This window comes from Aquarana catesbeiana, linkage group LG06 (genome assembly GCF_042186555.1).
Source record: "Aquarana catesbeiana isolate 2022-GZ linkage group LG06, ASM4218655v1, whole genome shotgun sequence".
In the NCBI taxonomy this organism is placed as follows: Eukaryota; Metazoa; Chordata; class Amphibia; order Anura; family Ranidae; genus Aquarana; species Aquarana catesbeiana.
In genome coordinates, this window is record NC_133329.1 from 95,372,512 (window position 1) to 95,386,999 (window position 14,488).

Here is a 14,488-nt window from a genome sequence, read left to right on the forward strand (position 1 = left end):
AAACGATTTCCAGCCTAAAAGGTTCAGGGGTGCGATTTTGGTCATTTTGGACCGCTATCAGGCTGTAAGGGCCGGGGGTGCAATTTGAGTAATTTTGGACCGATTTCCGGCTAAAAGGGCCGGAGGTGCAATTTTTTCCATTTTGGAACGATTTCCAGATAAAAGGGCCGGAGGTGCGATTTTCATCATTTTGTACCGATTTCCAGATAAGAGGGCTGGAGGTGCGATTTTGGTCATTTTGAAATGATTTCCAGGTAAAAGGGCCCGGGGTGCGATTTTGGTCATTTTGGACCAATTTCCGGCTAAAAGGGCCGGGGGTGCAAATTTGATCATTTTGGACCGATTTCCAGTTAAAGGGCAGGGGTGCGATTTTTGGACCGATTTCTGGCTAAAAGGGCCAGGGGTGCGATTTTGTTCATTTTGGACCGATTTCCGGATAAAAGGGCCGGAGGTGCGATTTTGATCATTTTGGACCGATTTCCGGCTAAAAGGGCCGGGGGTGCAAATTTGGTCATTTTGGACCGATTTCCGGCTAAAAGGGCCGGGGGTGCGATTTTGGTCATTTTGGACCGATTTCCGGCTAAAAGGGCCGGGGGTGCGATTTTGGTCACTTTGGACCGATATGAGGCTAAAAGGGCCAGGGATGTGATTTTGGTCATTTAGACTGATTTCCGGCTAAAAGGGCCAGGGGTGCGATTTTGATAATTTTGGACCGATTTCCGGCTAAAAGGGCCGGGGGTGCGATTTTGGTCATTTTGGACTGATTTCCAGCTAAATGGGCCGGGGGTGCGATTTTTGGACCGATTTCCAGCTAAAAAGGCCGGGGGTGCAATTTTGGTCATTTTGGACCGATTTCTGTCTAAAAGGGCCGGGGGTCCGATTTTGATCATTTTGGACCGATATGAGGCTAAAAGGGTCGGAGGTGCAATCTTGGTCATTTTGGACCGATTTCCAGCTGAAAGGGCCTGGGGTGCGATTTTTGTCATTTTGGACCGATTTTTGGCTAAAAAAGCCATGGAGGTGCAATTTTGGTCATTTAGACTGATTTCCGGCTAAAAGGACCATGGGTGCGATTTTGTTCATTTTGGACTGATTTCCGGCTAAAAGGGCCGGGGGTGCGATTTTGGTCATTTTAGACTGATTTCCATGCAAAAAGGGCCGGGGTGCGATTTTTGGACCGATTTCCGGCTAAAAAGGCCGGGGGTGCAATTTTGGTCATTTTGGACCGATTTCTGTCTAAAAGGGCCGGGGGTCCGATTTTGATCATTTTGGACCGAATTCCGGCTAAAAGGGCCAGGGGTGCAATTTTGGTCATTTTGGACCGGTTTCCGGCTAAAAGAGCCGTGGGGGTGCGATTTTGGTCATTTTGGAACAATTTCTGGCTAAAAGAGCCTGGGGTGCAATTTTGGTCATTTTGGACCGATTTCCGGCTAAAAGGGCTGGGGGTGCGATTTTGGTGATTTTGAAACGATTTCCAAGTAAAAGGGCCGGGGGTGCGATTTAGGTCATTTTGGACCGATTTCCGGCTAAAAGGGCCGGGGTTGCGATTTTTTTCATTTTGGACCAATTTCCCGCTAAGAGGGCCAGGTGTGTGATTTTGGTCATTTGGACCGATTTCCGACTAAAAGGGCCGGGGATGCGATTTTGGTCATTTTGTACCAATTTCCGGCTAAAAAGGCCGGGGGTGCGATTTTGGTCATTTTGGACCGATTTCCGGCTAAGAGGGCCGGGGGTGCAATTATGGTCATTTTGGACCAATTTCTGGCTAAAAGGGCCGGGGGTGTGATTATGGTCATTTTGGACCAATTTCTGGCTAAAATGGCCGGGGGTGCGATTTTGGTCATTTTGGACCGATTTCCATCTAAAATGGCTGGTGGCGCGATATTAGTCATTTTGGACCGATTTCTGGCTAATAGGTCCGTGGGTGCGATTTTGGTCATTTTGGACCGATTTCTGGCTAAAAGGGCCGGGGGTGCGATTTTGGTCATTTTGGACCGATTTCCGGTTAAAAGGGCTGAGGGTGCGATTTTGGTCATTTTGGACCGATTTCCAGCTAAAAGGGCCGGGGGTGCGATCTTTTCCATTTTGGACCGATTTCCAGCTAAAAGGGCTGGGGGTGTGATTTTTTTCATTTTTTACTGAATTCCGGCTAAAAGGGCCGGGGGTACGATTTTGGTCATTTTGGACCGATTTTGGGCTAAAAGGGCTGGGGGTGCCATTTTGGTCATTTTGTATCATTTTAGATATAAAAGGACTGGGGGTGCGATTTTGGATAGATTTTGGGCTAAAAGGGCCAGGGGTGCGATTTTGGTCATTTCTGACCATTTTAGATATTAAATGGCCGGGGTTGCACTTTTTGTCATTTTGGACTATTTTAGATATAAAAGGGCCAGGGTGGCGATTTTGGTCAATTTGGACCGATTTTGGGCTAAAAGGGCCGGGGGTGCGATTTTGGTAATTTTGGACCATTTTAGATATAAAAGGGCCAGGGGTTGCGATTTTGGTCATTTTGGACTGATTTGGGGCTAAAAAAGGCCAGGGGTACGATTTTGGTCATTTTTGGACCGATTTTGGGCTAAAGGGGCCGGGGGTGCGATTTTGGTCATTGTGGACCGATTTCATGTCGGGGGTGCGATTTTTGTCATTTAGGACCAATTTCGGGCTAAAAGAGTCAGCAGTGCAATTTTGGTATTTTTTTACCAATTTAGGGCTAAAAGGGCCGACAGTGTGATTTTAGTCATTTTTGAACATTTTTGAGTTAAAAGGGCCAGCAGTGCGATTTTGGTATTTTAGGACCAATTTCAGGCTAAAAGGGCCGGGGGTGCGATTTTGGACCATTTCCATACTAAAAGGGCCAGCAGTGGGATTTTGGTAATTTTGTACCATTTTCGGGTTAAATAGGGCTGGGAGTGCAATTTTGGTAATTTTGGAACATTTTCGAGTTAAAAGGGCCAGGAGTGTGATTTTGGTCATTTTGAACCAATTTTGAGCTAACAGGGCCGGGAGTGCGATTTTGGTCATTTTGGACCATTTTCGGGCTAAAAGGGCTGGCAGTGCGATTTAGGTAATTTTGGACTATTTTCGAGTCAAAAGGGCTGGCAGTGCGATTTTGGTAATTTTGGACCAATTTCGGGCTAAAAGGGCCATGGGTGCGATTTTGGTCATTTTGGACCAATTTTGGGCTAATTGAGCCTAGGGTGCGAATTTGGTCATTTTGGACCACTTTCGGGCTAAAAGGGCCGGAGCTGCGATTTTGGTCTTTTTGGACTATTTGAGATAAAGGGGCAGGGGTATGATTTTGGTCATTTTGGACCGATTTCAAGATAAAGGGGCCTGGGGTGCGTTTTCGGTCTAAAAGGGCCGGGGGTGCGATTTTGGTAATTTTGGACCATTTTCGAGATAAAGGGGCCGGCGGTGTGATTTTGGTTATTTTGGACCGCTTTCAGTCTAAAAGGGTCGGTGTGCAATTTTGGAACACTTTCAAGATAAAGTAGCCGGGGTTGCGATTTTGGTCATTTTGGACCGTTTTCAGGCTAAAAGGGCTGGGGGTGTGATTTTGGTCATTTTGGACCGCTTTTGGGCTAAAAGAGCCGGCAGTGCCATTTTGGACCGCTTTCAAGATAAAGGGGCTGGGGGTGCTCTTTCGGGCTAAAGGGGCTGGGGGTGCGATTTTGGTAATTTTGGACCGCTTTCGAGCTAAAAGGGCCGGGGGTGCGATTTTAGACATTTTGGACCATTTTAGATATAAATGGACTGGGAGTATGATTTTGGCAATTTTGGGCGATTTTGGGCTAAAAGGACCGGGGGTGCGATTTTGGTCTTTTTGGACCGTTTTAGATATAAAAGGGCCGGTGGTGCGGTTTTGGTCATTTGGGACCGGTTTCGGGCTAAAAGGGCCGGGGGTGCAATGTTGGTAATATTGGACCATTTTCGAGTTAAAAGGCCGGCATTGCTTATTTGGTAATTTTGGACCAATTTCTGGTTAAAAGGTCCCGCAGTGCGATTTTGGTCATTTTTGACAATTTTTGAGTTAAAAGGGCCTGGGGTGCGATTTTGGACAAATTTCGGGCTTAAAGGGCTGGGGGTAAGATTTTGGTCATTTAGGACTCATTTCGGGCTGAAAGGGCCGGCAGTGCGATTTTAGTAATTTTATACAATTTACAAGTTAAAATGGCTGGGATTGAGATTTTGGTAATTTTGGACCATTTTCGAGTTAAAAGGGCTGGCAGTGTAATCTTGGTAATTTAGGACTATTTTCGGGCCAAAAGGGCCGGCAGTGTGATTTTGGTAACATTGGACCATTTTCAAGTTAAAAGGGCCGACAGTACGATTTTCGTAATTTTGTACTATTTTCAGGTTAAAAGGGCAGGGAAGGCGATTTTGGTCATATTGGGCCATTTTTAAGCTAAAAGGGCAAGGGGTGCGATTTTGGACCATTTCCAGGCTAAAAGGGCCAGCAGTGTGATTTTTGTAATTTAGGACCAATTTTGAGCTAAAAGGGCTGGTAGTGCAATTTTCGTAAATTTGTATCATTTTTGAGTCAAAAGGGCCGGCATTGCGATTTCTTGTAATTTTTGGAACATTTTCGGGCTAAAAGGGCCTTTGGTGCGATTTTTGGTAATTTTGGACAGTTTTCAGGCTAAAAGGACCGGCTGTGTGATTTTTGTCATTTTGGACCAATTGTGGGCTCAAAGGCCTGGGAGTGCGATTTTGGTAATTTTGGACCAATTTCGAACTTAAAGAGCCTGGGGTGCGATTTCGGTCATTTTGGACCATTTTTGAGAAAAAGGGGCCGGGCGTGCTATTTTGGTCATTTTTGGACCGCTTTCATGTCGGGGGTGCCATTTTGGACTGCTTTCAAGATAAATGGGCCGGGGGTGCGCTTTCGGGCTAAAAGGGCCGGAGTTGCGATTTTTTTGATTTTGGACCATAGACCCACGAATGGTGTTGTTGGGAATTATGGAAGATATTGAAGCTACTAGCTATATGAAGGTATTCTTGTTTTTTGCACTTTAATATGCACACAGGGAGCTCCTTCTGAGATGGAAGCAGCCCACTTCACATACGCTGAATAGTTGGAAATCTTTGGTGAATGCAGTTTTACCATTGTACAGGTTAACCTATAAGAGTAGAAACTGTCAAAAGACGTTCGATAAATAATGGTCTACCTGGATTGATGCATATGGTTCAGATGAGGTGATACATACTTTCTAGATCACAAATGAGACTTCCTATGCCCTCAGTCTGCCTCAACCAAACTCATTAAAATAAAACTAAAGTCAATTTTTTTGCATAGAGCAGCGGCTGGATTAAAATACTTATTTTGCCATCTGTGTCTCATTGTGGGGATTTACCTTCACTTAAGCTGGCCATACATTAAACAATTTTCTTATTCAATTTCCTTTAGATTTAAATTTAAAGCGGTTGTATACCCCACTTTCACATTTTTACCTACAGATAAACCTATAATAAGCTTTACCTGTAGGTAAAGTAAATATCTCCTAAACCTATATGGTTTAGGAGATATTCACCTTGCATGCAGCCGCTGACGTCAGCAGTGTATGCGCTCTGAAGGTCCGGCAGATGCTGCCAGAAAATCAGAGCTCCTTGCTGGAAAGAGGGCTCCCGCGGGCATGCGCAGGTATGACGTTTATCACGGCTTTGGCCACTCACAGCACAGGAGCCGCAAACCCAAAAGAAATGCAGAGGGACACATGGCAGCTCCCTTAGCGGTGACTAGGAGGCAATGCCGGCTCTTCGTTCTAAGGTAAGTATTTCATTTCAATATACGGTGCATACTAGTTCGTTATGCCTTTGTCTTACAGATTTTTTATTTTTTTTTATTTTTGTGGGTATACAACTGCTTTAACTATGTAGTACAAGGCCTTACCTGTCTGCATACAATTCAAATGTGTTTAGGTGTGACCTCATAATATATGGTTTTGGTAAATCTAAATGACAATTGCAAAAGAAGTTTGTATGATGTATGACCAGACTTACTGTCATGTTGACTCAACCGAAAGTAATATTATTCCAATGTGAAGAATAACCTTCTATTTCTAGTACTGGTGGCAACTCAAAAATGTATATTTACCCTCGCTTTCATTACTTTACAAGGCATAGACAGCAATAAAGACTTGACAAGGGTTCTAACACCTCGCCACTAGAAATCTAAAAAAAAAATGATGTCTTTGGATAGATTTTAAACAAATAAAAGTACAAATTTGGACTATTTGATGATTTAGCTGATTAATGAATCAATTCAGTTATATTTATACAAATACTTGTTTAATTCAAAGATAAAAAAAAACACAGTTTAAAAAAAAAAAATCATAAAAAATAACAACACACGATACTGTAAAAAATACCACATTATTGAAATTAAATTCGTATTTCTTGAAATCCGTCTGTCTTGAGGGTCTTGAGGTTTTTAAGAAGTTCTTTCTATGCCAGATTTCACAGATCTTTTCATGCTTTATACTGCAAGAGGAAGGGTTTGTTTAAAGTAGATGTAAACTTAATCACTTAAATCTCATAAAATCATATAATGTTAATGGAATTTCCAAGGGATCTTTACTATTTTTAAAACAACATATTTCATTAAAACCTGGTGATCCCGCCATGAAAGTCCTTCTTCAGGCACTTTTTGTTATAAGGTAACAATGTTCTGTACCTTTCTCCAAATTGTGTTCCTGCATTGTACATCTTGCCACAAAGGCTTCTGATGATGGGGATATGATACACAGTGCTTTAGCACACTAAATGGCATTCAATTATAGTTTACCTCTACAATAATTCTGTGTTGCAGATATAAACCCTTTTATATCTGCTGTCCTCTACACTCTTGTGTCAGCCGAGTCAACTACCACCGAACAATTGTGGTCAAAGGGATACGTACAAGAGACAATCAGAATGGCACCTACTGTTCATTGACATGACAAAGGTTTTCTTTTTCAGATTTTATAGGTTGGGTCTGGGGCAGCCCTGTGGAACCGGTGTTTTTTGGATCACATGCAGCCCGTTTGCATCTTTCTTAGGCCCTCGATGGGTGAAGAATTTAAACTGAATTAGGCCCTGGCTGTTCCCTATTTTATAAAGACTTAATTTCCCTATGTAAGTTTGTAGCTCAATACTTCAGGAAATGGTTAATTAACTCTTTCTCTTGGCTAAAATGTTGTAGTTATTAATATAATGTTAATTACCAAATGGCTATATATATATATATATATATATATATTATATATATATATATATATATATTTTTTTTTTTTTTTTGCAAATACACCCTGTCCTGTTACCCACACAGGGCAAAGTGATAGTGTCTTTGGAATGGGCATCCTAACAACCCCCATATACTCACCTGCAGTCCTTCACATCTCACTGCTGCTCCGCATAGGAACATACCCATCATTTCTAGTTATGAATAAACTCCTCTGTAATACTCCTTGGGTCTAACAGCCAATTGCTAAGCCCATACATTGTCTGTCACTTGACCAGAGTAGTAGTGCCACTGCTAACCTACGTCGCCAAAATAGCATGGAGCTGCAGGAGGGCACAGGTAATGTTAGTATAAATTCGTTAAAATAGAAGTATGGGAAATATTATTTTATTGTTAATCATACTTACCTAGGTGGATGCAGCATCGGTCCAGTGCCGCAACTGTCTCCCACCGGCTCTTAGACTGAGAACCAAGCTATCAAACGCCGCTGATTGCTTGGTTCTCACAGCTCCGTGAACTGAAGGCTGGTGACTATCGGCTCTCTGTTCTGCCCCCCCTCCACGCTCACTAGAGCTCTGGGCTGTGGAGGGGGTGGGAGGGGCTGGCTCAGGCTCTCAGTGGCTCACTGAGAGGCTGAGCCAGGTGCCAGTCCAGGCAGGTGGGCAGATCCTGACCATATGGTCACAATACTTCCTGAGCCTGGACCGGCTCTGTGACCTCAGCCGACAGGGGGCTTCAGCTTTCTGGCTGCTGAAAATGGGTCACAGGAGTGCAGAACTAACTGCACTCCTGAGATCCACAGGAAAAGTACAGCCAAATTAGCTTTAAAGTATGTCCTTTGCATAGACACTGCTACCCTATCCTGCATGATCAAGGTGACAGTAGGGTTGATTTACCAAGACTGGAGAGTGCAAAATCTGGTTCAGCTCTGCATAGAAACCTTCCAGATTCCAGTTTTGTGTGTCAAAGCTTAATTGAACAAGCTGAATTGTGAAGCTGATTGGCTACCATGCACAGCTGCTCCAGATTTTGCACTCTACTGTTTTAGTAAATCTACCCCAGTATCACCCTTAAATGTAGGTGTGAACCTCAGTGGGGAATACTGTAAGGTGCCCCCTTAAAGATTTAGTTCACATCATTTGTCCAACAGTTGTAATTAGGTTTTATATGCGTTGCATAGAAATGAGTTTAGGGACTACAATTAGAATATTTTCGAAGTAAGCTTAGGACCAGTATTGGGGTTTTAGGCTTCAAGTTCAGATGAAATAGTTTGGTTTGGTAAGAAATTGTCAGCAAGGCAGGAAATGAGGGAGAGCCAGGGAGCAATAAAAGTCTAAAGGAGATTGATTCTTTTCTCACTCTATCCAAAGCTAAGAAAAAAAAAGGGTTGGCTTGGCAAACATTTTATGCCTTGTCCTTGAATCATGGCTTAAAACATGACTATTGAAGCTGGGATTATTGTACCAAAACTGGGACAACAGAGAACAATGAAATAGGCTGCTTTAGGCAAAGATCTAAACTGATAAAAATGAGAACAGAAAATGGGGACTGAGCTTACCTGGTTGATATATGAGCCTGAATCCTCTCCTATTGAGACCTGAATCAGACCTGAAAACAATCCGCATGAAGTTCCCGGTAGATATAATGGGATCTGGTAACATCTGTCCACACCATTGTCGCGGGAAACTTCCACCGTAGACCCAAATCCAGTCAAAGACACACAAGTACATGTAGCCTTCCATGTCAAAATTTGTGGGGGTGAGTTTAATCTGGAATGAAACAGATGTACATTTCATATGTTAGGTATCTTGTATGATGAGATAGAAGAAAAGAGAGGGGAGTGCTCAGAAGAAAAATATTTTTTTCCACAGAAAGAGAAAAATATAGCAAAAAAAAGTCATTTAAAAAATGTATAACGTTGGTACTCCAGTAGTAATCAAATACACGCAAAAAAAACCAAATACAAAGAGAACTAATTCAATTAAACTAAACTACGCTACAGTGTTAATTGTGACATCAAATTTCAAATTCGTTTTAGTCATAGTCTTTTGACTAAAATGCCATTTTAGTTTTAGCCGTATTTTAGCCTTTTGACAAAGCCTCCCGTTCACACCTGTGAGACTTGTCATGCAATTTGACAGGTTAAGTCTCATGACAAGTCGCATCCTATCATTGGCAATGGAGCTGTTCAAATCGCTGCAAAGCCGATTTTGTGGTGCCGCACTGATTTAAAAAAGTATTTCCTGCACTACTTTTGGCAATTTCAGGTGTAACTTGCACAGACATTTGTGCATGCAGTCCCACAGATGTCAGTAAAGTCGCACCGACATTCGGCTTTGAAATCGCTGATTTCAAGTGAAGTTGCACGATTTCAAAGCAGCATTCAATGTGAATGAGAGCTAAAATGCCATTTTGATTTGAGTCATATTTTAGGCATCTGAATTGTTTTAGTTGTATTTTAGTCAACCAAAATCTCCAGTAAATTTTAGTCGACTAAAATCTAATGGGTTTAGTTAAATTGTAATGCATTATTTAAAGTGGTTTTAAAGGCAGGTGTTTTTTTATCTTAATGCATTCTATGCATTAAAATAAAAAACCTTCTGTGTGTAGAAGCCGACCCAGCACCCCCTAATACTTTCCTGAGCCCCCTCTCTGTCCAGCGATGTCCACAAATCCCTCGGCAGTCCAGGATTCCCCCTCAAGATTGGCTAAGACACATCAGCGGTGCCATTTGCTCCCGCGGCTGTCTATTAAAGTAATTTTGCCAATCAGGGGAGAGAGGGGGCGGGGCCGAATGGCAGCTCTGTGTCTGAATGGACACACGGAGCTGCAGCTCGGCTCGGGTGCCCCCATAGCAAGCAGCTTGCTGTGGGGCACTTGACAGGAGGGAGGGGCTAGGAGCGCCGGTTTGGGACCCAAGAAGATGAGGATCAGGGCTGTGCAAACCCACTGTTTGTTATTTTTGTTTTTTAAAAAACAAGACTTTACAATCACTTTAAGCATTTCCCAAGAATTGGCAAACTCATTATATACTCATGGAGTAAAAATCTAATAACATGTTATTATTTATGGTATTAAGGTTTGAACATGCACTACAGACACAGATTTAGCCATTGTGATATATAACATCTTTATAAATAAACCAAGTTTCATAAACAAACAAAAATATTGATCTTTAAAACAGAAGTGCAACTTTAAAATCTAAAAAAATAAACTCTATTGGCTGTAATGCCTTGCTCATATTACCTGAATATATTACCAACAATAACCACTTGCCAACTGGGAACTTCTACCCCCTTCCTGCCCAGGCCAATTTTAAGCTTTCAGCGCTGTCACAATTTTGTATGGTCATCAACACTGTACCCATATGAAACTTTTAGCAATTTTTCCCCACAAACAGAGCTTTCTTTTGGTAGTGTTTAATCACCACTGGGTTTTTTATTTTTTGCTAAACAAACAAAAAAGATCAAAAATGTTTAAAAAAAAATGTTTTCCCAGTTTGTTATACAATTTTGCAAACACGTCATTTTTCTCCTTCACTAATGTGTGTAGAAGAGGCTGTACTGATAGGCTGCACTGATGGGCACTGATGAGTCAGCACTGGTGGGCACTAATGAGGATGTACTGATAGGCAGCATTGATGGGCACTGATAGGCACCACTGATGGGCACTGATAGGCAGCGGCACTGATGGGCACTGAGAGGTGGCACTGCTAGGCAGCACTGGTGGGCACTGATAGGTGGCATTGATGGGCACTGATAGGCGGCACTGATGGGCACCGATAGGCGGCACTGGTAGGTGACACTGATGAGGAGGCACTGATGGGTACTGATTGGCAGCACTAGTGGTCACTGATTAGCAACACTGGTGGGACTGCACTGATAATAAGGACACTAATAATCAGTGCCCTGATTATCAGGGCCGATGTCCCTTTAACATAAGCTGGTTATCGGCTTTCTTCTCTCTGGCTTAACCGACTTGTGTTTAAATCCTGTGATCAGTTGTCATTGGCAGACAGCTGATCACATGGTAAAGGGCTGCTGTGTTTGGCCCTTTTCCTCAATCTGTGAACAGCGGAATCCAAAGGATTCAGCGATCCCAGAGCGTGTGCGTGTGGGCAGCGTGATCACGGGAGGACATCCATGGACACCCTCCTGGCAAGCTATGCCCACGCTGTAGCCGTCTTTCGGCCATAGCGCGGGCAAAAAGTCTTTTTCTTATTTTTTTTTCTTTCAGCAGCTCAGGAAATGCCCCCTACTTATTCTTTTGCCAATGGCAAAATCAGCTATTTCATTGTGACATACATTTCTGCTAAATGACTCCCTTAAATAGATAGATCGATCTATACATTATTTGGATATATTGCACATCCTTACCCTAGAGGTGGTGGTGATGTTCCATTCACAGTAGACATTATCAGGGTAATTGTTTGGAAAGTTGGGTGAATAGATAACTCCCTCTGGGGCTGTCAGCACACCACCACAATCTGGAAGAGATACAAAACATCTCATTATAACAGCTGTACATGTATTTGGCTCTATATTCAACTGCCATGGCATAGCTTTATAGATTTGGTATATATTATTTACCAGCAGGCTTTTATCAAAACATTATACCTGCACTATAGTAGAAGCCTATAAAACAAGGATGCTGCTGGATAGCAGACACACTGAAGTAGCATATCACATCTTTGTAGTTGCAGTAAAGAACTCCTAGTACTGTCAGAACTCCCTAAAGTACCTATGCAAGAAGTGGCTTTCCAAATGTCAAAAAAATAAATAAACCAATGGGTTATAACCCTCCCTTGCTCTATTCAAAATGAAAAAAAAAGTTTTCCCTATACTTCTACTTTAAAGTGATTGTAAAGTCTCTTTTTTTTAAAATAATAAACGTCATACTTACCTCCTCTGGGCAGCTGGTTTTACACAGAGCAGCCTGGATCCTCCTCTTCTTGGGTCCCTCTTCGCTCCCTCCCTCCTATCGAGTGCCCCTACAGCCAGCAGCTTGCTATGGGGGCACCCGAGCCGAGCTGCAGCTCCCTGTGTCCATTCAGACACAGAGCTTCCATTAAGCCTCACTCCCTCTCTCCCCTGATTGGCTAAATTACTTTGATTGACAGCTGCAGGAGAATTTATTAAGATAAAAACCTGCCTTTACAACCACTTTAAGGCTGGGTTCACACTAGAGATCGCAGTGGCTCACAGCAGGAGTCCGGTGCGTCTCCATTCACCGTTTAAGGTCTGATTTCAGCCCGAATTCTGGGCTGAATTGGGACCTGAAACGGATCAAAAGACACAAAGGGCTCCTGTGCAATTTGCACCGGAGCCGCTGAGGAGATGTGTGAACCGGCTCCATAGAGAGCCGGCCAAAATCTCCTGCTATGCCAATTGGATGCAGGAAACCCCCATCCAATTTGCAACAGTGTGACCCCAGCCTAGGGCGTAAAGAGTATCTAGTAATGTTGTGTCCTTGTAACTTCCTGTTTACAGAACTGATATGATATATCTCAAACAATGCTATGTACTGTCCTGACTTCCACTGTGAACTATAAAACGCTCTCTTTCCCTATGCACTAAAGATAAGACGAGGGGGTGGTGTTCTGTAGGCCTAGCACAGTTCCTGCCCTGGGATGACAATAGATATAGTACAGTAAGTGAGTGTTGTCACCCTAAGTTGTTAGCAGGATCACTAGGTGAAAATAAAGATAAAACAGGCCCGGAAAAAATAAATGCAGCCACCATATTAAAGACTGATTAGCTGCAAAACTACAATTTGTTGTTTTTCTTATCATCTTGGGCTAAAGTTTATGTTTTTCCTTTTGGACAGAATAGGTAAGGTAAAGCCCTTTGTCGGCTTTATATTGCGGTTTGCGTCCTTGGTGGTAAGATTCATCCTTCTATTTGTCATGGTGGCCACTGTCACTGGGACAGAAAGTAATAGGAAATCCAAAATGTTAAAATAGTCACCACAGCAAGAAGTGGGGACATATTCTCCACTGGGCACATCTTTTCTTAAGACATCTCTCTAGGGAGGAGATTCTTTTCATTTTAGCGAGACTTCCTCTAATTTTCTGTTGTGTCTCCAGAACAGGGAATGAAAAACAATGTCCCAGTACATGGGCACCAAAAAATAACCCTATATGTGATTTAACCATTCACTGCTCTATCCAAAAATGTTTTGGCCTTGCATACACTTTAAAAAGCCAAAGTCTGATGTTTCAGTTTTTGGTGCAGGATAGTGAGTTGATGTAGGAAACATTGCAGAGCCTAATATTTCCTTACCAAATCAGTAAATAAAAAAAACATTTCCTTACTCTTGTATATGACCCTGGTTCTTGTAGTAGTGGGTGTAGTAGTATTAGCAGTAGTAGTGGTAGTGGTTATTGTAGTCGTCGGTGTCGTTCTGGTTGTAGTTGTAGGGGTGGTTCTTGTAGTTGTTGGTGTTGTTCTGGAGGTAGTTTTAGTAGTGGTTCTTGTAGTTGTTGGAGTTGTTGTGATTGTGGTAGGAGCAGCAGAATCTGTAGAAAAGCAAAAGACACATTTCAGAATCAGACATTTCTGCCTATCCAGAGTTTTAGACAGCTCTGTTATACAGCACAGCCCTGTCTGGAAGGGACAGATGCCTGATCTTACTCTGGACAGTAAAGAGACAAGCAGAAGCCTGATGAGTTAATCTCTCTATCACTCTGCTCTTTCCTCCCATCAGCATGCTCCCTGCACTGCAACACACCAGACTGCCTCCTTGTGCTGCATCTTCCTGTTTGATCTTTGCTGTTCAGGAAATTACCAAGTCCAGTTCAGGTACTCACACTACTTGTAAAGTACATTTATTGATGCTTTATAAAAAACAGAACTACAATAATTTGTGTCGTTTATATCTACCTGGAGTTCACCTTAAAGAGAAAAGTATGAACCTGGAATTTTGCCAGTATGCATTTTACAATCTACAAGTATATGTTACCAGTAGGGATGAGCTTGTGTTCCGTCCAAACACAAAAAACAGCTTTCTTTGTTGGTCGATTGAGCTGAGGAAGAAAATTCTCCGCCTTGGCTGCATGTATATATTTTACCTATTTTAGGTGAATGATGTAATGAGCCTCCCTACCTCTATGTGTATGTCAGCTGCAGAGAGTAGAATATCCCGCTCACAGCTCATTGGCCCAGCACTGTCACATGACTGGTGAATTGATATCACCACTCCCCAGGTCGCCAACAGACAATCTCTGTGATGACTGCAAAACAGCAAGGAGCTGTGAGGGATAGCAGGTAG

General features: G+C 42.7%; 1 long non-coding RNA gene across 1 annotated transcript; it reads right to left on the minus strand.

Moving 5' to 3' along the window:
- Positions 1 to 6,402: 6,402 nt before the first annotated feature.
- Positions 6,403 to 13,685, minus strand: LOC141147657 (uncharacterized). The gene is made up of 4 exons (XR_012245083.1): positions 13,533 to 13,685; positions 11,596 to 11,705; positions 8,778 to 8,988; positions 6,403 to 6,480 (listed from the first exon to the last, which is right to left on the minus strand). It is a non-coding gene; the product is annotated as an uncharacterized lncRNA (long non-coding RNA).
- Positions 13,686 to 14,488: the final 803 nt, after the last annotated feature.